General features: G+C 44.1%; 1 pseudogene; it reads right to left on the minus strand.

Annotated features, from left to right (window-relative positions):
• Positions 1–585: 585 nt before the first annotated feature.
• LOC134738225 (uncharacterized) lies at positions 586–22,865 on the minus strand (annotated as a pseudogene).
• Positions 22,866–23,592: the final 727 nt, after the last annotated feature.

Below are 23,592 nucleotides of genomic sequence, written 5' to 3' on the forward strand. Positions count from 1 at the left end.
GTCTTGAGGGCCCTCTACTTTGCTCACAAAACAGGGTTTTTCTCCAGCCAGGAAGGGCGGCGAGACCCAGGCAACCTGGACCCGGTTAGGGACCTGTGCGGAATGTGTTTTCTGAAACTTCTTACGTAGGAACTCCAGGGGGCGGGGGACGAGGGCGGCAACCCCAGATCACAGGCGGCCGGCGACCTCCGATTATAGTGATGGGTCCTCTTTTCCTGCCATCGCCAGCCCTGGGAGCCAAGGACAGGCGAGTAACATTTCTCTCTCCACCCCATTCTCACTTTAACCCGCCCCCTCCAAAAAAAAGTCAGGGTCCAGAGGAGAATTGCAAACAGGAGGTCAGAGGCTGAGCAGAGCTTGAGATGAAACGGCGCCTATAGATTTAAAAGCAAACAAAGCCGAAAACAACCCTAACTATTCTGGCTGCGCAAGGGCCAGAGCTCCTCCCGTGCGCCTGGGGCAGGGCGGTCGCCGCACACTCTGCTCAGGGGCCGTCAGGAGCTGTATCAAGGGCTGGGCCCCAGCTCGCTCCTGTGGCTGGCCCCGAGTCGGGACACCCCGAGTGCAACCTTCTTCTCATCTGCTCTACCCCTCCTGACCCGACACGCTGGTTGTGAGGGGCGCCACTGGTATCAAGAAGCGCGCCAGGCGCAGGTGGACCCGCCAAGGGGGGGCTAGAGGCTGGGCAGCCGTGGCCCAGGCCAGGTCCCAAGTGCAGTGCCCTGGGTCCTGCCCCCTCCAGGAGTCAGACACTAACACACTCCGGGTCCTAGTCAAATGTAGAGTTGGCAGAAGGGAACCTGCGGAGGCATCTTCTGGCTGTTCTACCCCCGGAGTGAGAAAACTGAGCATTCCGTGCCTGTAGGGAGAGGTCCACAGCCCTAGGGGACCGTGAGAACGCAGTGGGACACCTGAGTTGCCATTTTGGCCTTTTCTAAAATAATGTTTTAAAAAATATTATGAAACTAAAAACTCCAGGCGAGGCATCGCCTTTCTTCTCGTTTTGATATGACACCCACTAAATAAAATCCTCTTTTAAGCCATCTTCACTCTAACTTCAAAGGAGCGAATGTTAATTTTACCTTTATTTAAATGATTGCAGAGGCTGACTGGTGAGGGATTCTCCCCTTCCTCCAGCTCTCCCTCCGGATTTTAACATATGGAGTACAGTCACGATTTACCGCCACCCTGGAAAGCCAGCCGCCACCTCCCCAACCCCCATCTTGCCTTTTTTCCCCTTTGGTTGATATTAATTTCATGGAATGCTATTTAAAGTTTAGCATGAAATGCACGTGCTATAACACAAGTGGCGACTTATCGCCAGTGAACTAGGAGTGGAAACACATCAGGAGCAGACTTGACCTTTCCTCGGATGCCTGCAGACCACGCCAAGTGGGATTTAGTGGGCACCATCTCCCCATAGGAGGCTTCATGATCTAAGCCCAGATCTAAGCCTGAATGACCACACCCCCAGGAGTCTCTGCCACGGAGGACTGAAGCTGTGTTCCTTGAAGGCAAGGACTTTAGCCACGGAAGGGAACGCGAGGAACTTCGGGCAATCTTTTTGACGCCACGTTCCATTTTTTAGGATCTCTTGCCAATTTCTCAGTGTGTTTCTGTCCAGATAGACTAAGCTCTTTGGAGTTAATTAACCTGTGGTGGAGCCACAATTAATACGGAGCGAAGACGGAAAGGAGAAAATTCAGAAGGAAGGGGGAAAATAAAAGTAATGTTTGTCTAGCCGGATTCTTTTACACCGCTCGGTCACAGTTAGTTACCGACTTTCCAGCTGCGAGGACGATGCGCGCCATTTACTGTAATTGAATTGCTGTAATAACACCTTGCAAGGGGACAGCAGTGCGTTTCAAAAAAAAGTTGCGTGCCTGGCCAGCAGTTGCCTAAGCTCCTCCTGGAGTCACTGGTTGCCTGCTAGATAGAGCTGCCCCAAGGGGATGGGGACACAGGGCTCGGTGGGTCCTCGGGTGGGGCTTGAGGAGCCTGCTTTCAGGTGAATTCGTTCCGGGCGTTCGGTGTCCCTGGGCTTGCCTAGGGGTACTGGGGACCCTTAGTGGGCCAGAACCCGAAGCTGAACCTGAATAAGGGATAGGGTAGGACCTGAAATTGCAGAGACATAGAAAATCAATACGTGGTCGGGAGTAAACTGCGCGCGACCAAGGGCTCTGCCCTCCCTCTCTCCGTTGATTTGGACGCTGGGAAGCTGCCCGCCGTCCTTCCCCACCCCCTTTGCCCAGCCTTGGCAAGACCTGTCTGGAAACATACTCGCGTTAAGGAACTAGGAAAGCTTCCTGGCCCGGAGCTAGGAGCCCGACGCTGGGGCTCCTTGCTGAGTGAGATGCTCAGTCCTGTGCTCCCCGCCCCGCCCCAGGCGCCCAGCCCCGCTGGGATCCATCTCCTCAGCCCCGGTTTCCCGCTCTGCGAGCCGGGGAAGAACCTGGGAACTACAGGATCGCCACCTCGGTTTTTCAGACACAGCCTCTGGCCTCTTTCCTTGGCCTGCCAAACCTTTGTTCACTTCTCCCACCCGTTGTCTCCTCTGCTCTATCCCTCAGCAGGGTTCTCGTTTGGACAGGAGGGCCCGATCCTTTTCTTTGCTATTCCTCGCCCCTCGTAGGCCCTTCTCGGTCTCCACAGAGCTCCACAGGCACAGAGAGCAAACCGTAGACTCTGACGCTCCCCAGGACAGCCATGGACTCCCGAATTTCAGCGCTGCCTTGGGTGCGGTCTCTAGGGGCGCAACAGGGTAAAAGAAGTGGCTGGATGGCGGAGGGAAGACGGTCTTCCCACATCGCCGCCCCAAATCGGGTCCCCAAGGCTAGCTTAAAAAGGCTGCGAAGGAGGACGGGCGCGGTGGCTCATGCCTGTAATCCCAGCACTTTGGGAGGCCGAGGCGGGCGCATCACCTGAGGTCAGGAGTTCGAGACCAGCCTGGCCAACAGGGTGAAACCTCATCTCTACTAAAAAAAAAAAAAAAAAAAAAAAAACACTAGGCCAGGCGTGGTGGTGGGCGCCTGTAATCGCAGCTTCTCGGGAGGCTGAGGCAGGAGAATCGCTGGAACCTGAGAGGCGGAGGTTGCAGTGAGCCGTGAATGCCCCATTGCCCTCCAGCCTGGGCGACAAGAGGGTAACTCCGTCTCAAAAAAAAAAAAAAAAAAAAAAAAAAACCTTCAAAGGAAATAAAAGAATTAGAGGTTAGAATGCACCTCACCAGTGTTGGGAGGGTGTCCAAAGTGCTGCTGAGAAGAGCGCACTGGGCCCAGAGGGTACTCCATGGACTTGGGGATGCTCAGTCTTGCCCACGCAGGTCTGGCGGAGAAGGCAGAGACTTCCACGCCCACACTGGACCTCCAGCGACCCGCAAGGTGCGTGGTAGAAATAAGTGTGTCTCAAAAGTACTGTCCAGGGGAGTTAAGATTGCAATACAAGGGCAGGCCGGGGGGGATTGGGGGGAGGGAGAAGGAGAAAACAGTCCTGGAGAGGAGGAAACTGCATGGGGCCTGGCCCTCAGCGGCAGGGTCGGTCGGGAAACCTTAAGCTGTTTGGGATTCACCTATAGTGTGTCTGTGCCCCAGGGCGTCGGCCCCGGTAAGATGGGTGGAAGATGGTTGGGGAGGGGTTGGCATCCATCACACTCCAATATTACTCCAATTGATCCCTTTTCCTAGGGGATTCTTCAGCTTCCTTTAGGGTTTGCTAGACTTAAGGTTGTTTTTGCAACCAAAAAGCCCATTGCTCTTGGAGGCATCTGGCAACTGAAGCACTGCTCTTGGGTCCTGAGAGCTGGAGGGCATGCTGCAACCCCCGGTGCCCACTCCCAGACACCTACACCTACATCTACTTTTCTGCAAAACAAAGTTCTGTTCCTTTCCTGTGTGCCGGAAGATGGGGTGTGGGAGGATTCCCCGCTGTCTGGTCCCTCCTTGGCTTCCTGGGCTTCCTGCAGAGTGGAACAGGTTGGAGGTGGAGTTGGAGAGGGTGGTAATAACTGCAAGAATTCAGGAAAGCAAAGCTCTGGCTTGATAGGGAGGCCTTGAGGCCGTGTTGGAGGTAGATTGCTTTAAGGCTCACCTGTGGGCAGGGAAAAAGCAGGTCCCACCCAAATGCATCTGGACTCGGTTTTCTCTGCGGGGAGCCCCAGAGTCTTCGATTTGCACGTTGATGTCTGAGAGGTGAGACAGGCTGGCAGCTGCCTCTTTGAAATGTGGCGAGCACTAGCAGGCACCAGAGGGAGAAAATGCTTCCTAGTGCATTAAGGACTCAAGGACCAAGCCTCAAGCTCGCACTGGGTCAATAGCAAGGCTGCCGTGGTCTGGCTGACCTGAGAACTGCATCAACCAGAACCTCGGCCAAGGCTGGGCTTCTGCTCAGCAGCTCCGGCTCCCACCTCACTGCACTGCTCCATCTATCCTGGCTGCTCATCTCTGCTCCCCTAGTCCTGACAGAATCAAAGCCTTTCCATTTTTGACCTTCCCATCTCTAGACTTTCCTCTGGAGCGAATTTTGCCTAGTCCTAATGTTTGCCAACAAAGTTGATTGTCAACAGCTACAAAAGTTCTTTTGGAAAAGATAGGAAGAATAATAGAAAGAAGGAGAGCTGACGTAAGTCAGGAGCCCTGCTCAAAGCTAAGCCACTTACCTGCCTTATCTCTTTTACAGCCTAACAACGCCGACAAGACAGAAATACTACTGTAGTCAACTTTTTGCTGCTGGGGAAACTGAGGCTTAGCGAGTTTAAGAGCCCTGTTCAACCAAGCCTAGGCAGCTAGGAACAGGCCAGGCCTACATGGAACAGGGCTGGCCCTTCTGGCCACCAGCTGTGGTCCCAGACAGGACTTAGGAGATAAATCGGATCATTTGGATGGCTAAATGCAGATTCTCTCTGGGGCAGAGCAGAGCTCATCCCAGGAGAGCTGTCCCAGCCTCTACTATAGCCAACTTTTTGCTGCTGGAGTAACTGAGGCTCAGTGAGGTTAAGAGCCCTGACCAAGCCCAGCCAGCTAGGAACAGGCCAAGCCTGAATGGAACAGGGCTGGGCCCTCTGGCCGCCAACAGCTCTGGTCCCAGACTTAACCGTATATAGCTATATCTTTATATTATCTATATATCACACACACACACACATATATATATAAATACCCTACAAGTGTGTATAAATAGGGTGTGTCTTAGGGTGTGTGTGTGTGTGTGTGTGTGTATATATATGTATATATATATTCATTCAAATAACAAACAAAGCCCATGGCTATTCTGATATTAGCCATGTAGAGCCAGGAAAACAACTGGAAACACATGAACCATATCAGGCCAGTTATATCTGTAGCCTATCACTTCTCATATTAAAACCTATAGCATCAAGTATTACCACTTATCTGAAGAACCTTTTAGCTGTGTGATCCAGGCAGGCTCCTCCTTCATTTATTTGTCATATAATTTAACTCTAGCAACTACTTATGACACAATTAGTTGTATTATCCCCATTTTACAGATGTGGACACTGAAGCACAGAAAACTCAACTCACATGCCCATAGTCATATACAACTAATCAGTGGCAGAGACGAGGTTTGAATCAAAACCATCTGCTCATAAAATCCATATCACAGGCCAGGCACAGTGGCTCACACCTGTAATCCCAGCACTTTGGGAGGCTGAGCCGGGCAGATCACCTGAGGTCAGGAGTTCGAGACCAGCCTGGCCAACATGACAAAACCCCATATCTATTAAAAATACAAAAATTAGCCAGGTGTAGTGGCGTGCCCCTGTAGTCGCAGCTACTCGGGAGGCTGAGGCATGAGAATCACTTGAACCTGGGAGGCAGAGGTTGCAGTGAGCTGACATCATGCCACTGCACTCCAGCCTGGATGACAGAGAAAGTCTCTGTCTCAAGGAAAAAAAAAAAAATCCATATCATAAAGTTTTGCGTTTCAATCAAGTCTATGGGAAGGCTATACGCAAAGACGTTTCTTATTTCAAAAATACATTATTTTGGTGGGGATTAGGTGGATTGAAAGGCAAGGAGCGTGAAGATAGTTGTATTCCCTCTCCCACCCCAAATTGCCTCAACTCTTCATTCCATAACTCTGTCTTCAAAATTTTCACTGCCTTAAAAGATTCAAATGGTTTTTCTGTCTCAGGTGTAAGGCCACCTGAGACATAGGTTTTCACAAATGTTCAGAAGGCTGCCTGAATTACCTGTTTTGCTGCCTGTTTGGGGTCCTTTTCTCCTCTGTGAGAAGGATTTTTGCCTGCTCCTCACAGGTATGCTACTGCTTATACTGGCCTTGCTGGGAGAGGATCCTTGATGACTGGGACCTACATGGATGCCAGGATGCTAAGGAGTCAACACCTTGTTCCCTGGGTAGCTGGCTTAGGCTGGTTCTAACAGAGTCTATTGATGCAAACCAGAATTTTGAAGCTTGGTTCACAAAGTTGAGACAACTCCAGCTTTCTTTGTTTTGGTCAGTAGAGTACTGGAAGCCACCTGAAAGTATATGTTCAGCCAAACTGAAGGGAAAATTCGAAACAAAGTAAACTGGTGACTCAGATTCAAATTTGGTGGCTGGATGCAAACAAAAATTAGCTCTCCATTGAGGCTAAGCATCTAATATTCCTAAGGCCACTGTGAAGCAGAAATAATTGTACCTAGTTAATTATTATTTTGTTGATTCAAAGCAACAGAGTGAAAGAGAGCATTCAAATCTTCAGCTTGTAAAAATAAACCATTCAAGTGTGTGTTACTCATCTGGCCATTCAAGTGTGTGACCATCTGGAGATGGTCAGCCTACGTCAGCCTGTCCTAGGGGAATATTCAAAGTCAAGATCAGCTGTGTCTACCTGGTTATGCCCCAGGCCTATTCCAGATTTAGACCTTCCTGGTTTGGGAAGTGGGTCATAGGAAATTTGGAGGAGGTGGAAATGTGGGTGGGGCCATGAGTCCGAATGTGTAGCATGGAGAATGCAGGAATCTAGTGGGTCAAAAGAATAATTCTTCTCCTACACAAATGGAAACATTCTCATTTGTGCATTTATTTAACATCCACTTATTAAGCAGGCAAGATGTGGCCAGCATAGTACCATGCACTTGTGGATACAAAGATTGAAAAGTCATAGTCCCTGCCTTCAGAAGTTTTTAGGTCAGTGAGGGAGAGGCAAGAAAGCCAATATGATTTAATATAATACACCCTGGTAATTAGTACAAAGAGCTTTGGAAGTTTGAGAGCGTGATCTGTCCTGCCATGAATAACTGCCTGCGAAAGACTTCACAGTGAAGATGATTTTGACCTGGATCTCAGAAGATGGGTGAAGTAGGAGCAGAGCAAGGGTGAGACAAGAGACAGATGGCAATTCCACTGGAGGGAAGCACAAAGCAAAGATGGAGGAGGTCAGACCACGTTCTTTTGTTTTGTTTTGTTTTTTGTTTTCTTTGAGATGGAGTTTCACTCTTTGTGGCCCAGGCTGGAGTGCAGTGGCGTGATCTTGGCTCACTGCAAACTCTGCCTCCCAGGTTCAAGTGATTCTCCTGTTGCAGCCTCCCATGTAGCTGGAATTATAGGCGCCTGCCACCACACCCAGAGAATTTTTGTATTTTTCGTAGAGACGGGGTTTCACCACATTGGCCAGGCTGGTCTCGAACTCCTGACCTCTGGTGATCCACCGGCATCGGTGTCCCAAAGTGCTGGGATAACAGGTGTGAGCCACCACTCCTGGCCCAGACCATGTTCTTATTTCTCTTGGGGGGACAATCAAAGATATTGGGATTTGTGTAAATAAGCTATAGGTTTCTCACATTGTTCTTTGTAGGTCCCCCCGCCCCCCCAACCACCACCACCACAGGTTCTCACTCTGTTGCTCAGGATGGAGTGAAGTGGCATGATCATAGCTCACTGTAGTCTCAAACCCCTGGGCTCAAGAGATCCCCAGACTGCCTTGGCCTCCCCAGTAGATGGGACTACAGGCACACACCATCATGCCTGGCTAATTTAATTTTTGTTGTTGTTATTGTTGTTAGAGACCAGGTCTTACTATGTTGCCCAGGCTGGTCTTGAACTCCTGGCCTCAAGCGATCCTCCCACCTAGGCCTCCCAAAATGTTGGGATTACAGGCGTGAGCCATCCTGTCAGTTCTGTCATACAGTTCTTCATTAGGGTGTCTTATCTCTGTCATGTTTCATGGGGAATAAAGAGAGGAGTGGATTTGAAATGGTTTCCAAGAAGATAGAGTTTCTTTTTGTCAAATTTAGATTTCCATTTAGAGTGAGTAAATTCAGCTCTTTGTGTCGTGGACATTTACCTGAAGGCTTAAGGCAGAGAGAAGGACACATAAAAGTAGACAAGGTTGTGGAAATATCAGAGATTAGTACATGGAGAACTATGGCCAAAAAAAAAAAAAAAATCCTGCCAGAATGTATTCCTAACTTTGCACAAATGCCAGAAGTATTGGTACCTTTGGCTTCCTCCTCAGTGCTTGTGCCTATCAGAACAGATAAAACATGCTGTTTTGGTTAGTTCCCTGTGTGTCTCTCTGTCCCTCTGGGCTGGAAGCTCCTTGGAGGCTGGGAGTACAGCTGATTCACTTATGTTCCCAGCCCCTGGAATAGTGCCAGTCACACAAGAGCTCAGTACATTATGAATGAATGCATGATGCAAGTTTAAGAATATTGGTTTTTAATTTGTGTTAATGATAGCTGGAGCATCTGAATATCTTTTTATGTTTGCATTTGGGGTTTTTAATTGGGATTGCATAGAGTAGCTATTGTCCAACTGGCTTTTATTTATGGCGGGACCAGCCTGGCAGAACTGAAGGGCCTGAATGCAGATGTTAAACTGTGTACTCTCCGTTGACCTTGGACAGTCACCTCAAGAAACTCAAGAGCACCCAATGTGAAAATCACCAGCCAAGAGGCTTTAAATCAATGCTGTCACATTCGTTGCTTTAGTCACTTCTCAGAGTGATAGTAAAGTCTCAATCATGCTCTTTATATTGGTCGTTCTACCATTCAGAGCCATGACAGAATCTCACAGGACTGAAACGTAACATAATCTTTATGTGTATGTTTTCTTGTTGTAGTTGTTATTTGTCATTTTGTGTATAGTCTGAGCATTAGTCAAGATATTTTCTTAGCTAGACTAAAGCGTGGATGAAGAAGACAATATCTGGCCGGGCAAAGTGGCTCACGCCTGTAATCCCAACAATTTGGGATGCCAAGGTGGGAGGATTTCTTGAGCCCAGGAGTTCGAGATCAGCCTGGGCAACATGATGAAATGCCACCTATACAAAAAATAGAAAAATTAACAGGGTATGCTGGCATGCACGTGTAGTCCCAGATACTCAGGTGGCTGAGGTGAGAGAATCACCCGAGCCTGGGGAGTTGCAGGCTGCAGTGACACATGATTTCACCACTCCACTCTTTCTTTGCCCCATGACTTCCATATAAAGTTTAGATAACTTAGGGAATGGCAATGACCTGGGTTCTTTTTTTTTTTTTTTTTTTGAGACGGAGTTGCCAGGCTGTAGTGCAGTGGTGTGATCTCGGCTCACTGCAACCTCCGCCTCCTGGGTTCCAGTGATTCTCTTGCCTCAGCCTCCTGAGTAGCTGGGACTACAGGCACGCATCACCATGCACAGCTAGTTTTTGTATTTTTAGTGGAGACGGGGTTTCACCATGTTGGCCAGGATGGTCTTGATCTCTTGACCTCGTGATCCGCCTTCCTCAGCCTCCCAAAGTTCTGGGATTATAGGTGTGAGCCACTGTGCCTAGCCAACCTGGGTTCTTAATAGTTAGGATCTTATGGTTACTGCTCCAGGGAAAGGTCAAGATCTACGTAGGTAGAGGAATTCATCCAAGAAGTTCTGATGCTCTTTTCACCATGGCTCTTCATTAGTTAACATTTTCTAAGGTAGACACCAATTAGATCTTGGAAACAAGCGTGAAGAAAAGCATTACATGAGATCAAAACACGATCAGCTCCCTCTGAATTCTACCTTATGTTTTAGACACTCTATTGGCTCCCTGGCTTGGAGTAATTTCAAATTCCCACTGGCTCAGTGGCAAGACATCTTCTCATTCTTCTTTTCTAAATATATTCTTCATTAAAAAAATTCTCCTCACCACTTTCTCTCTCTTGTGATTTCTCTTTTTAGAATTCAAATTGCAAAGGACTTCACAAGTGAAATAGAATACATTTTTGAGCATTATGTTTAATGCTGTTCATAGCTCTAGGGAGCAGTAAACATTTTCAGTAAAGAAATTTATAGCTTTTGTTTGTTTTGAGTTGAAAAGACCATGTTAGCCTTGATAATCATTTCAGAGATACTGGCCTGTGTCTTTGTATCCAGACAGCCGAGGTACTGTACAAATATCATCCAGTCACCAACAAATGACTCAAAGACAGGCCAAATTTTGAGGGTTATGGGACTCCAGTGACAAGGACAGAATCAAGCTCTCTTATTATCAATACTAAAATATGACTCCTGAGGCCTGTTACAAGAGATTCAGATGAGATTGAATGACAAAAATGCAAAAGATGGGAAATCTAGCTTTCAGTCAATTGGCAATCCTGCACTAGGTGGCAAGTCTATAAAAAATGGATTACCTGGGTACCATGGCATTTGCCTGTAGTCCCAGTTACTCAAGAGGCTGAGGTGGGAGGATCATTTGAACCCAGGAGTTCAAGTCCAGCCTGGGCAACATAGCGAGACCCCATGTCTAAAATTTCTTTTAAAAAATTACTAATTTTGTCTAAAAAAAAATGACTAAGTTTTCTTCCTTCCTTCCTTCCTTTCTTTCTTTCTCTCTCTCTCTCTTTCTTTCTTTCTTTCCTTCCTTCCTTCCTTCTTTCCTTCCTTCCTTCTCTTTCTTTTCTTTTTTTTTGTTTTGGGACAGGGTCTTGCTCCACTGCCCAGACTGGAATGCAGTGGCATAATTATAGCTCACTGTACTCTTGACCTCCTGGGCCCAAGTGATCCTCCCAGCTCATCCTCCCAAGTAGCTGGAAATATAGGTGCTTGTCACCACACCCAGTTAATTTTTAATTTTTTGTTGAGATGGGGTCTTACTGTGTTGTCCAGGTTGGTCTCAAACTTCCGTGCTCAGTCCTCCTGCCTTGGCCTCCCAAAATGTTGGGATTACAGGCATGAGCCACTGTGCCCGGCTGACAACTGCACTTTCATGATTCTAATATGAAGCCAATATAGTTGCCTCTGCCATTTTGGAGAATTATGTTCATGCACAGATGCCTATATCTAAGAATCTAAATAATTATTACAACAAATACATCAATTTAATACTCTCAATGCAAATATTCCTAAGAAATAATAAGGACAGAAATCCTATTACTTTATTATGGAATAATTACAAATAACATCCTTCAACCCACAGCTGTATTTATTGGATACAAAAACAAAAAGAGAGGAAAATGAAACATTCATTAATCATTGGAATAAAAACTATAAATATCTAGATGTTTGTGAGTTTGTACCTGAATAATGGAACACAGTTCCTAGTTTGCAACCACAGAACTTGGCCTTGCACACACAAATTCAATCTGTTTTTCATCAAGGGACAAAACAATAGAAGAGCTGGTACTATTCTATCACTTGCTGAGAAAGACAAAGCTGAGAACAAAGAGTTAATATTTACCTGTCAAGAAAGCCAGCATTTTAGGACAGTGAGCTATCATCTTGGCACAGATCTAAAACTGAAAAAAAAATACAGAAGTAGAGTGAATTATAGACCTCAGGTTTTCTTGGATTTATCCGGTTTTGAGGAAGAGGGACTATAAAAGGTGAAGTGTATCCTGGAGTTGGACTGTCTAGAGAAGAATTTTGTGTGAATGGGCAATTGTGTAAAAACTAAAATTATACATTTATAAATTCAAAAGATATAAATTATTTTCATTGAAAACACAGGATGCTAGGAAATTTCCTTTTGTATGACGTATGGCTGCTTGAACTGTCTTTACTTGCACAAGATGCCCTTTAATAATCTTCCATGGTAGTCAATGAAAAAATTCTTCCTATGTTGCCAATTTACTGAGCATGAATTACGGGGAACCTTATATGGAATAAATTATGTTCTTAAGCCTTCTCAGATGTGAAGCCAATAGAGATTTTAAAGCAGAAAACGAACTGCAAAACGTAGCTCGAAGGGGCATTGGTGTGTATTTGGAACCCTCTCTGGAGCTGTTTCCTCTTCACCCCTGTGAGGGGATTACAGGGCCACATTCCAACCTGAGGCTTTCTTAGCCACATGTGGCTCTTCAAAAACCTGCATGCGGTTTTCTTCTTAGATTTAAAAATACAGGGACAAGGAATATTGCAATGTTGATGTGGCAGTGGGCCCGAGAAAAAAACTGAAGAACTCCGCTTGAGTCACAGACGGGACAAACAGGGAAAGTATCACTGACCCCAGATGTGCCCTTACCTGACTTGGGAGCCTTCGTTGAGAAGCCGGCACTACCATACCCTTTTGTATAACCATTGTAAGTGCAATTCATGGGTACTCATAAATGCGAGGTAAGTTTAATTGATTTGTGGCTTTCCACATTGCTGATGATGAAGTGGTTCTTTGGCTGTTGAAAGGTGAGAGGGACTTGATTTCAATACAGAGATGAGATGCTGCATTCTCTAAACTGACAGATGGAAATTCTGCTTCAGAATTCATTATTTGATGTGAAGGACAATGATGAAAATTTGAATCTGCGAAACAGTTCAGCAGGTCAAAATATAGTCAGACCATTAAAAGTTAAATGAATTTGGATGTTAAAATTCACTGGGAAATACATTTATATGGCAGTTTCTAGGTTCCCTGATAATCATTTTGATGGCCTTTTCTGTATCGTCTTGAGTTTCCTCCACTCTCTCTGCACTACTGAGGTTTGCAACCTTGCTGGAATTTTGTGTCTATGCAATACCTTGACGTAGGAATGGAAAATAGCATCCCTTATCAAAAGATAACAAAGATCTCCATGAGAGATGGAAGCTTTCTTGGTCTTCTGTGGAGAGGGTGAGAAAGGAGAGGAAGATCAACCCCACCCCTGACCCATGTCTAATTATCTCCTTTCTCATCCTAAGTATATGGCTATATATTGTCTATTAATGGAAAATTAGGTTGCAATTATAATTGGTTAAGATATTTAAAAGTATATGAATAAAATTTAACATTTCCCCTTCTAATCAATCTCCCTTCTGCAGTTTTTTTTTAATAATTAATTTTTGGAGACAGAGTCTCACTGTGCCACCCAGGCTGGAGTGCAGTGGTGCAATCATAGCTCACTTCAACCTGGAAGTCCTGGGCTCAAGAGATCCTCCCAAGTAGCTAGGACTACAGGCATATGCCACTGTGCCCAACTAACTTTTTTATTTTTTTATTATACTTTAAGTTCTAGGGTACATGTGCACAATGTGCAGGTTTGTTACATATGTATACATGTGCCATGTTGGTGTGCTGCACCCATTAACTCATTATTTACATTAGGTATATCTCCTAATGCTATCCCATGTGTGATGTTCCCCATCTTGTGTCCATGTGTTCTCATTGTTCAATTCCTACCTATGAGTGAGAACATGCAGTGTTTGGTTTTCTGTCTTTGAGATAGTTTGCTCAGAATGATGGTTTCCAGCTTCATCCATGTCCCTACAAAGGACATGAACTCATCCTTTTTTATGGCTGCATAGTATTCCATGGTATATATGTGCCACATTTTCTTAATCCAGTCTATCATTGATGGACATTTGGGTTGGTTCCAAGTCTTTGCTATTGTGAATAGTGCCACAATAAACATACGTGTACATGTGTCTTTATAGCAGCACGATTTATAATCCTTTGGGTATATACCCAGTAATGGGATGGCTGGGTCAAATGGTATTTCTAGTTCTAGATCCCTGAGGAATCGCCACACTGACTTCCACAATGGTTGAACTAGTTTACAGTCCCACCAACAGTGTAAAAGCGTTCCTATTTCTCCACATCCTCTCCAGCACCTGTTATTTCCTGACTTTTTAATGATCACCATTCTAACTGGTGTGAGATGGTATCTCATTGTGGTTTTGATTTGCATTTCTCTGATGGCCAGTGATGGTGAGCATTTTTTCATGTGTCTGTTGGCTGCATAAATGTCTTTTTTTGAGAAGTGTCTGTTCATATACTTCACCCACTTTTGGATGGGGTTGTTTGATTTTTTTCTTGTAAATTTGTTTAAATTCTTTGTAGATTCTGGATATTAGCCCTTTGTCAGATGGGTAGATTGTAAAAATTTTCTCCCATTCTGTAGGTTGCCTGTTCACTCTGATGGTAGTTTCTTTTGCTGTGCAGAAGCTCTTTAGTTTAGATTCCATTTTCAGTTTTGGCTTTTGTTGCCATTGCTTTTGTTGTTTTAGTCATAAAGTCCTTGCCCATGCCTATGTCCTGAATGGTATTGCCTAGGTTTTCTTCTAGGGTTTTTATGGTTTTAGGTCTAACATTTAAGTCTTTAATCCATCTGGAATTAATTTTAGTATAAGGTGTAAGGAAGGGATCCAGTTTCAGCTTTCTCCATATGGCTAGCCAGTTTTCCCAGCACCATTTATTAAATAAGGAATCCTTTTCCCGTTCCTTGTTTTTGTCAGGTTTGTCAAAGATCAGATGGTTGTAGATGTGTGGTATTATTTTTGAGGGCTCTGTTCTGTTCCATTGATCTGTATTTCTGTTTTGGTACCAGTACCATGCTCTTTTGGTTACTGTAGCCTTGTATAGTTTGAAGTCAGGTAGTGTCATGCCTCCAGCTTTTTTCTTTTGGCTTAGGATTGTCTTGGCAATGCGGTGTGCCTGACTAATTTTTCTGAGATGGAGTTTCGCTCTTGTTGCCCAGGCTGGAGTGGAATGGTGCGATCTCGGCTCACTGCAACCTCCGCCTCCTGGGTTCAAGCAATTCTCCTGTCTCAGCCTCCCGAGTAGCTAGGATTACAGGCATGCCCCACCACACCCGGCTAATTTTGTATTTTTAATAGATACGGGGTTTCTCCATGTTGGTCAGGCTGATTTTGAACTCCTGACCTCAGTTGATCCGCCCACCTCAGCCTCCCGAGGTGCTGGGATTACAGTCGTGAGCCACTGTGCCCAGCCATTTTTAAATTTTTAAGAGATGAGGTCTTACTACGTTGCCCGAGTTGGTCTCAAACTGTTGGCCTCAACTAATTCTCCTGCCTAGGCCTCCCAAAGTGCTGGGATTACAGGCATGAGCCACTGGGCCTGGCTTCCTCTTGGTAGTTTTAAAATTGTATCCACTAATTCTCTGATTCTCCTGTCTTCAAGAAGTGGAGGCTGAGTCCCGGAAGTGACATTGTACAACTTTGGAGGCTGGGTAATAAAAAGCTGGGTAATAAAAAAATCCATTCTGGCTCTGGCGTGGGTGCATGCTCTTTCTCTTTCTTCCTCTCTTCGATCGTTGGCTCTGGGAAGCCTAACAGAAAGGCCCACATGGTGAGAAACTGAAGTCTCTGCCAATTACCGCAAGGAACAGAGGCCTGCCAACTGTGAGAGTGAGCTTGGAACCAGGTCCTTCTACGACAGTCAACTCTTGAGATGACCTCTGCTCCACCCAGCAGCTTGACTGCAACCTCCGAAGAGACCCTGAACTGAAACCACCCAGCTACGTCACTCTCAGATTTCTGACCCTCAGAAACTGGGAGAAAATAAATGTTTGTTGTTTTAACTTGCCAAACTTTCAGTTAATTTTTTACATAGCAATAGACAACTAGTACACAACCCTATGAGTGAAATTAGTACAGTGTCTGGTATTGACTAGAAAAGGCGCTTAATAAATATTTGTGGAAGGCATAAATTAAAATGAATAAATAAAAAATTTTATTTATGTCCTTCTACACTTTTCTCATTCGTATAGCCTCTTTGAAAGTAGCTTAACAGAAGAGCGTTTCTGAGAGAGGATCTCTTTAATTATTAAACATTCAATCATTCAATCAGTCAACAAATATTTATTACTGCTACTATTTGTCAATGAACCACTTTCTTCAACTATGAAATACTTGTGAGCCCAATTAAGTATCTGCCAAGCTTTCATAAAAATATATTTATTGAATCTCTCCCTGAAAGACTCTCTGCTATAGAGGTTAAAACCAAGTTGTTGGGTTAGTTAGATATAGATGACAAAGGAAGGTGAAGGGTTAGTGAAAGGAGAGAAGGTATTTTAATACTGACATACTTAAAGTAATCATTGGTGAGAATGAGACCCATCACTGAACTAGTAAGGAATAATAAGGATGGGTGTAAATAATGCAAGATGTTCAATGGTTACTGGGAACAATTTGGGGGAAATGTAGCTTACTCATAGTCTGTGCAGTGTGAAGTGTGGCCAAAGCTGGTTTGGGGGTCAGGTGATCTGGGTTAGAATCCTACCGCTGCCATTACAAACTGTGAGAATTTATAGAACTCATTGAATCCTTTTGACCTTATTTTCTTCATCTATAAATGGAGCAAGTAACACTATGATTTAGAGTTTTTTGGGTTTTTTTGAGACAGGGTCTTGCTCTGTCCCACCCAGGCTGGAGTGCAGTGGTGCGATCATGACTCACTGTAGCCTTGAGACTTCCTGGGCTCAAGTGATCCCCCTGCCTCAGTCTCCTGGGTGACTACGACTAGAGGCACACCCACCATGACTAACTAGTTGTAGAGATTTTAAATTACACAAAGCAAGCAAAAGGTTTAGCTTCTTGCCTGGCATATAGTAGGTACTTGAAAAATTGTTAGCTCAAAAAAACAAAAGAAAAAGAAAAAAAATGTCTGGGCACGGTGGCTCACGACTGTAATCTCAGCACTTTGGGAGGCTGGGGTAGGAGTATTGCTTGAGTCAGGAGTTTGAGAGCAGCCTGAGACACATGGCAAAATCCTGTCTCTATAAAAAAACACAAAAAACTAGCCAGGCATGGTTGCACATGCCTGTAGTCCCAGCTACTCAGGGGCTGGGGTGGGAGAATTACTTGAGCCTGGAAGGTCAAGACTGCAGTGAACTGTGATCCTGCCACTGCACTCCAGTCTGGGTAACAGAGTGAGACCCTATCTTGAAAAAAAAAAAAGTTAGCTACTTTTTTTTTTTTTGAGATGGAGTCTCACTCTGTCGCCCAGGCTGGAGTGCAATGGTGTGATCTTGGCTCACTGCAACCTCTGCCTCCCAGGTTGAAGCGATTCTCCTGCCTCAGCCTCCCAAGTAGCTGGGATTACAGGCATGTGCAACCACACCCAGCTAATTTTGTATTTTTAGTAGAGTCAGGGCTTCACCATGTTGGCCAGGCTGGGCTCGGAGGTTTTCAAGTCTCCTACATTGTTAGAACACTTTCCTGCTTATGTGCACCTCCCTCCTTTTACCTAAACATCAGTATGGCAGAATTGTCTGAAAATCTAGAGTCAGGAGAAATGATTGGAGTATTGTTGGCCTTCTCAGCTGCTCTAGGAGGAGCTTGGTGAGATGGAATAAAGGCAACATGGACACAGTGGCAGTCTCTGTGCTGTGTCCTCACACTCCACATGGCCTTCCATCCCACAGTGTTTCTGCCCGTTGGTTGGTCTCTCTTAAGAGACCATTTGGAAGCTCCTCTTGCACCAAAGTGACCTTAATGGTGGTTCCTGCATGCCTGTAACCTACACTGCTGAGAGGTGAGGTATAGAGGCCATTGCAGAACTAGCTCAACTACAACATTTCAGGGCCATTTAGTAAAACGGTCAAGAAATGTTTTCTTGTTCATTAGTTGGCTGCTTCACCTTAACTTGACCATGATTGAAACTGTGAGCCTCTCTGCATTTCCCTTCTTTCTGTTTATCTTACTAACCCTTCTCACTTTGCCAATTTCTTCCTCTACTTTCACTCGCTCCTTCCTTCCTTCCTTCCTTCCTTCCCTCCCTCCTTCCCTCCTTCCCTTCTTCCCTCCTTCCTTCCTTCCTCTCTCTCTCTCTTTCTTTCTGTCTTCCTTCCTTTTTTTTTTCGGGGTTTCACTCTGTCACCCAGGCCTGAGGGCAGTGGTGTGATTATGGCTTGTTATAGCCTCAGCCTTCTAGGCTCAAGCAATCCTCCTGCCTCAACCTCCTAAGTAGCTGGAGCCACAGGCATGTGCCATGAAACCCAACTAATTTTTTAAAAATTATTTGTAGAGATGAGGTCACCCTGGGCTGCCCAGGCTGGTCTTGAGCTCCAGGGCTCCAGCGATCCTCCTGCCTTAGCCAGTTTTGTTTATTTTTTTCTCTTCCTTTCTCCTCTGTCCATCTCTCACTCATGGTGAGGTAGGAGCTAAGAAAACAAGAGGGACTGGACAATTTTAGTTCCTTTCTTTTCTTCTTTTTTCTTACTCATGTCACATACTTCCATAGCAGAGGCACTTTGGAATTTGCCAAGCAAATGAGCTTGTTTCAGATGAATGCATTTATATTTGAGTATATTTATATTTGATTTTATTTGGGCCCAATAAAATCAAGTAAGTCTTTGGATAAAGTGGACAAATTATCCTTTTTGTTTGGCTTGCTCTTTGGCTACAAACACATCATTACTCTTATTCTCATCTATTTGACATTTCCTTGAATGGGTCTTCTCATCTTTTGGCAAAAACAAATACATAAACAAACAACAAACAAACAAACAAAATACCTCAAAAAACATGAATACGTGAAATTTATTTTACATCAGCCAGTTTGAACATACTCCTTGGTAAAGAGGATAAAGATATGATGAGCACAGTTAGGAATATGATGTTATTTGCTAGATTTATTAAAGTGTGCTTATTATTTAAGTCCTTTGGATGACATCTGCAAATAAATATGACTAATGCATTAAATACAATGTCTATATTAAACTTACATTTACATTCTGCACATTTTTATATTAGCACATGCGTCTTTCACATTTGACATCTATTTTCTGATACTTAGTAATATAGAGTACATCTTTTAATTTATTTTTTAAAGTCCTGATGGGAAGAATTAGAAGACATATTTAACAAGATCTTGTAGAATATCCTCCTCTTCTCACAGTGGTAGAGAAACTCCATGGTGCCTCTCCTTACACTCATCTCTCATGTAACTTATTTAAAAAATATCCTAGCAGATCTGTGAGATTTGCAGCTTCTTTTTGCTCTAAATTCATTCTTTAAGTATAGAAAACATATATGTATAGCATTGCAGTATATGAAAATTGAGAGAAAATATAGAAATTGCCTGTGTTAGGATAAGCCAGATTATGCTGCTGTAACAACTTAGCACTAAAATATTTATAGTTTAACAAAACAATTTCTCAGGCTCATTTCTCAGTCACATTACATATCAATTGCATGTTGACATGGTGATTCTATTTCACATACCCACTAAAGGGCCCAAGACGATAGAGGCAATGCTATCAATAACTGGACCAAATCAAATTAGTGGTATATTTTGTGGCCACAGCAGGGGAAGAGAGCACTGGAATATCTCTCATGGGCAATGAAATACCCGGAAATAACACATGCCTCTTCTGCTTATATCCTGTTGGCCAGAACTAGTCACCTGGCTGAGCATAACTAGAATGGGGTATAAAAAGTATAGTCTTCTTTGTGCCTGGAAGGAAGAGGAGAGCCAGACATCAGTGAGCATTCTTGATGGCCACCACATCACATAATTTAATCCTTTTATTATGTAGATAAAGAAAACTGAGGACTAGAGAAAGCTGGTACACTAGGTTACAAAGGAAGCTAGTGGCAGAGCTGGCAGTAGAACCCAGTTCTTTTGGTAACAGGTAATTTTCGTTGTTGTTGTTGTATGGTAGTTACTCTTTTCTATGTAGGAGCTGATGGCACAGACATGTTGCAGAGCTATAGATAAATCATTAAACACGAATAGAAAAGATGACCTTGGCTGGATGCAGTGGCTCATGCCTGTAATCCCAGCACTTTGGGAGGCTGAAGTGGTAGGATCGCTTGAATCCAGGAGTTGGAGACCAGCCTGGGCAACATAGTGAGACCCCATCTCTACAAAAAATAAAAAATATTAGCCAGGCATGGTAGTGCATGCCTCTAGTCCCAGCTACTCAGGAAGCTGAGGCAGGAGGATCACTCAAGCCAAGGAGTTTGAGGCTGCAGTGAGCCTGAGTGATTATGCCACTGCACTCCAACCTGAGTGACAGAGTGAAACCCTGTCTCAAAAATAAAATAAAATAAAATAAAATAATTAAGCAGTGTTGCATGCTGCAGGGTTAGACAAGTAGACTAATGCAACAAATAGAGTTCTGAAATAGACCCACGAATACATGGTCAGTTAATTTTCTTTTTCTTTTTTTCCTTTTTTTTTTTGGTGGGGGATGGAGTCTCCCTGTGTCACCCAGGCTGGAGTGCAGTGGTGCAATCTTGGCTCACTGCAATTTCCGCCTCCCGGGTTCAAGCGATTCTCCTGCCTCCCCCTCCAGAGTAGCTGGGACTACAGGCGCCTGCCACCATGTCCGGCTAGTTTTTGTATTTTTAGTAGAGGGGTTTCACCATGTTGGCCAGGATGGTCTCAATCTCCTGACCTCGTGATCCGCCTGCCTTGGCCTCCCAGAGTGCTGGGATCAGAGGCGTGAGCTACTGAGCCCAGCCTGGTCAGTTAATTTTCACCAAGTACACAAGGTGTTTCAATGAATTTTGTGTGTGTGTGCCGTATATGGTCTGGAGCAACGGACTAGCCAAGTAAAAATTGTGGGACCTATATTTCACATAAAGAAACAATAATTTCAAACTGACTGTAGATCTAAAGTAAAAGCAAAAATTGTACATTTCTACAAGTAAAAAAGAGACTACCTTTAAGAACATAGGGTAGGTAAAGCTTTTTCAGGCAGAACATAAAGACAGTTTTAAAAAGATAAAAATTAAATATAAAAAATATAAATTATACCTTATTAAAGTAGAAAGTCCTCGGCATCAAAAAACGTTGTTAAGTAAATGAATAGGATTAGTTTTTCTCCATTTTTAAAAACTGGAGGAGGAGTCGGGAGGATCACTTGAGCCTCGGAGGCTGAGGCTGCAGTGAGTTGTGATTGTGCCACTGTACCACTGCCTGGGTGACAGAGAGAGATCCTGTCTAAAAAAATAAAAATAAAAATAAAAAAGTAGAAGAAGAATGACCTCACTGTGATTTCCAGGCCATATCCTCTAATGCCATGATGAGGGAAATTTTCTCTCTCTTTTTCAGACAAATGTGAAACTTTGACATTTACTGTTACTATTACTAGTAACAATATCGTGCATGTACTCAGAACTTTAAACTTCTCAAAGCATTTTCGAATGTCTTTTCTCTCTTGCTTCACCATAATTTATGTGAGATAAGCAGGTTCACTGTCACTGACTTAATTTTATAGATACCCACGGCAATGACACAATGTGCTCAAGCTCACAAAACCAGCTAATGGTGACATTAGGATTAGAATCCAAAGCTTTGCACAACCATGAAAAACAATGAAATCATGTCCTTTGCAGCAACATGGATGCAGCTGGAGGCATTTATCCTAAATGAATTAATGCCAGAACAGAAAACTAACACTGAATATTCTCACTTATAAGGGGGGAGCTAAACATGGGGTGCTCATGGACATGAAGATGGCAACATTAGATACTGGGGACTACTAGAAGTGGGAGGGAGAGAAGGGGACAAGAGCTGAAAAACTAACTGTTGGGTACTATGCTCAGTATCTAGGTAATGGGATCATTCATACCCCAAACCACAGCATTATGCAATATACCCATGTCACAAACCTGCACATGTACCCCCTGAATCTAAAATAGAAGTTGGTACTATAAAAAAATAAATCCAGAGCTTTGATCTGTAAGACCAATGCTAGAGCACAAGCCAATCACTTCCTTCCCTTTTCCTGGGATTGTAGATTTCTTCTTGGTGTGAACAGAAATAGTTGGATGACTTTTTTCAAGCACCAACAGCTCTTTAGTAGCAGGGTAAGGAGCATAATTTGGCTCTTAATCTAGAATGCTTTTTCTAGATTCTTCCCCGTTTTTAAAATCTTAAAGCCTTTACTTTGAGATGCTCTTTCATCCATCCCTTTACCCATGTACCAGTGAAAAAATGCATACTTGGCATATGTGAGGTCAAACTTGTGGTCCACGTGAGCCCAGGCCTCAGCAATGGCAATGGTGTTGCTCAGCATACACACAGCTCTCCTTACCTTGGCCAGGTCTCCACCGGGTACCACATTGGGAGGCTGATAATTGATGCCAACCTTGAAGCCAGTGGGACACCAATCCACAAAGTGGATGCCATGGTTGGTCCTGAGGGTGACAATGCCAGCATTGACATATCTGGGAACATCTGGTACATCAGGCAGCAAGTACATGTATTTACCATGTACTTCATGGTACAACATCATGGTACAACAGGCAGCAAGCCATGTATTTACCATGGTAAGACTCAGATTTTACCATCAGATTGACTGGCTCAAAGCAAGCATTGGTGATCTTTGCTGTAGTAAGCTGTTCATGGTAGGCTTTCTCAGCAGAGATATTAGGGGCCTATGTGAGCAGAGGGAAGTGAATGTGGGGATAGGGTACCAGATTGGTCTGAGGTTCCGTCAGATCAATATTCAGGGCTCCATCAAATCTGAAGGAAGCAGTGATGGAAGGCACAATCTGGTTAATAAAGCAGTTAAGGTTAGTGTAGGTTGGGTGCTCAATATTGAGATTTCTATGGCAGATGTCATAGATGGCCTCATTGTCTACCATGAAGCACAATCAGAGTGCTCTAGGGTGGTGTGAGTGGTGAGGATGAAGTTGTAGTGCTCAGCTACAGCTGTGGAAACCTGGGGTGTGGTGGGATTGGGTAAATGGAGAGCTCCAGCTTGGACTTCTTGCCATAATCAACAGAAAGAAGTTGTTATATTACACGTGCTCTGTGCATAAAATACTCAACATAATGAGATGATCAGGAACAGAGAAGGAAGTGAAACAAAAGGAGAAAATCCAGCTCTCCATATTTTCTTTCTGTTTCTACTCCCTATTCCTTAGAAGCTATCAGGGTTCCTGAAAGACTATACATGTAAAAACTGTGAATTTTGCACAACTGATAAATTATTTTAGATTAGTGAGATTGCCTTCAGTTGCAAGCAATAGAACCTCACTAGAGACTGGCCTAATTTAAAAAAGAATGTATTAGCATATATAATGGAAAAGATCAGGGAAAGGGCTAAATATGCAAATACAATAGGAAACTATTTTTTATCTCTTGGCTCTGCTTTTCTTTGTGTTGACTTCATTCTCTAGTAGATTCTCTTCAAATGTCAGCACAGATGGCTACTAACATTTCAAATTATAACTTACTAGTTTAGCCTCTTTCTCAATAGTTGCATTAAACATTTCAGAGTTGATATCCATAGGTCTTGATTGGATAACATATCCAGGCTTGAAAACAGTCACCATCATTCTGATTGGCTTGGCTTAGTTCACCTGCCAACTGCCGGAAACAATGGGTGGAGTTAGCACTACTTAAACCTTAAGGAAGGACCAAAAAAGGAGAAAGGGAATGGTATCCTAAAGGAAAATCAAAGTGCTATATAAACAGGGAATGTATGCTGGACAGAGAAAAATTACAG

This window comes from Pongo pygmaeus, chromosome 16 (assembly GCF_028885625.2).
Source record: "Pongo pygmaeus isolate AG05252 chromosome 16, NHGRI_mPonPyg2-v2.0_pri, whole genome shotgun sequence".
NCBI lineage: Eukaryota > Metazoa > Chordata > Mammalia > Primates > Hominidae > Pongo > Pongo pygmaeus.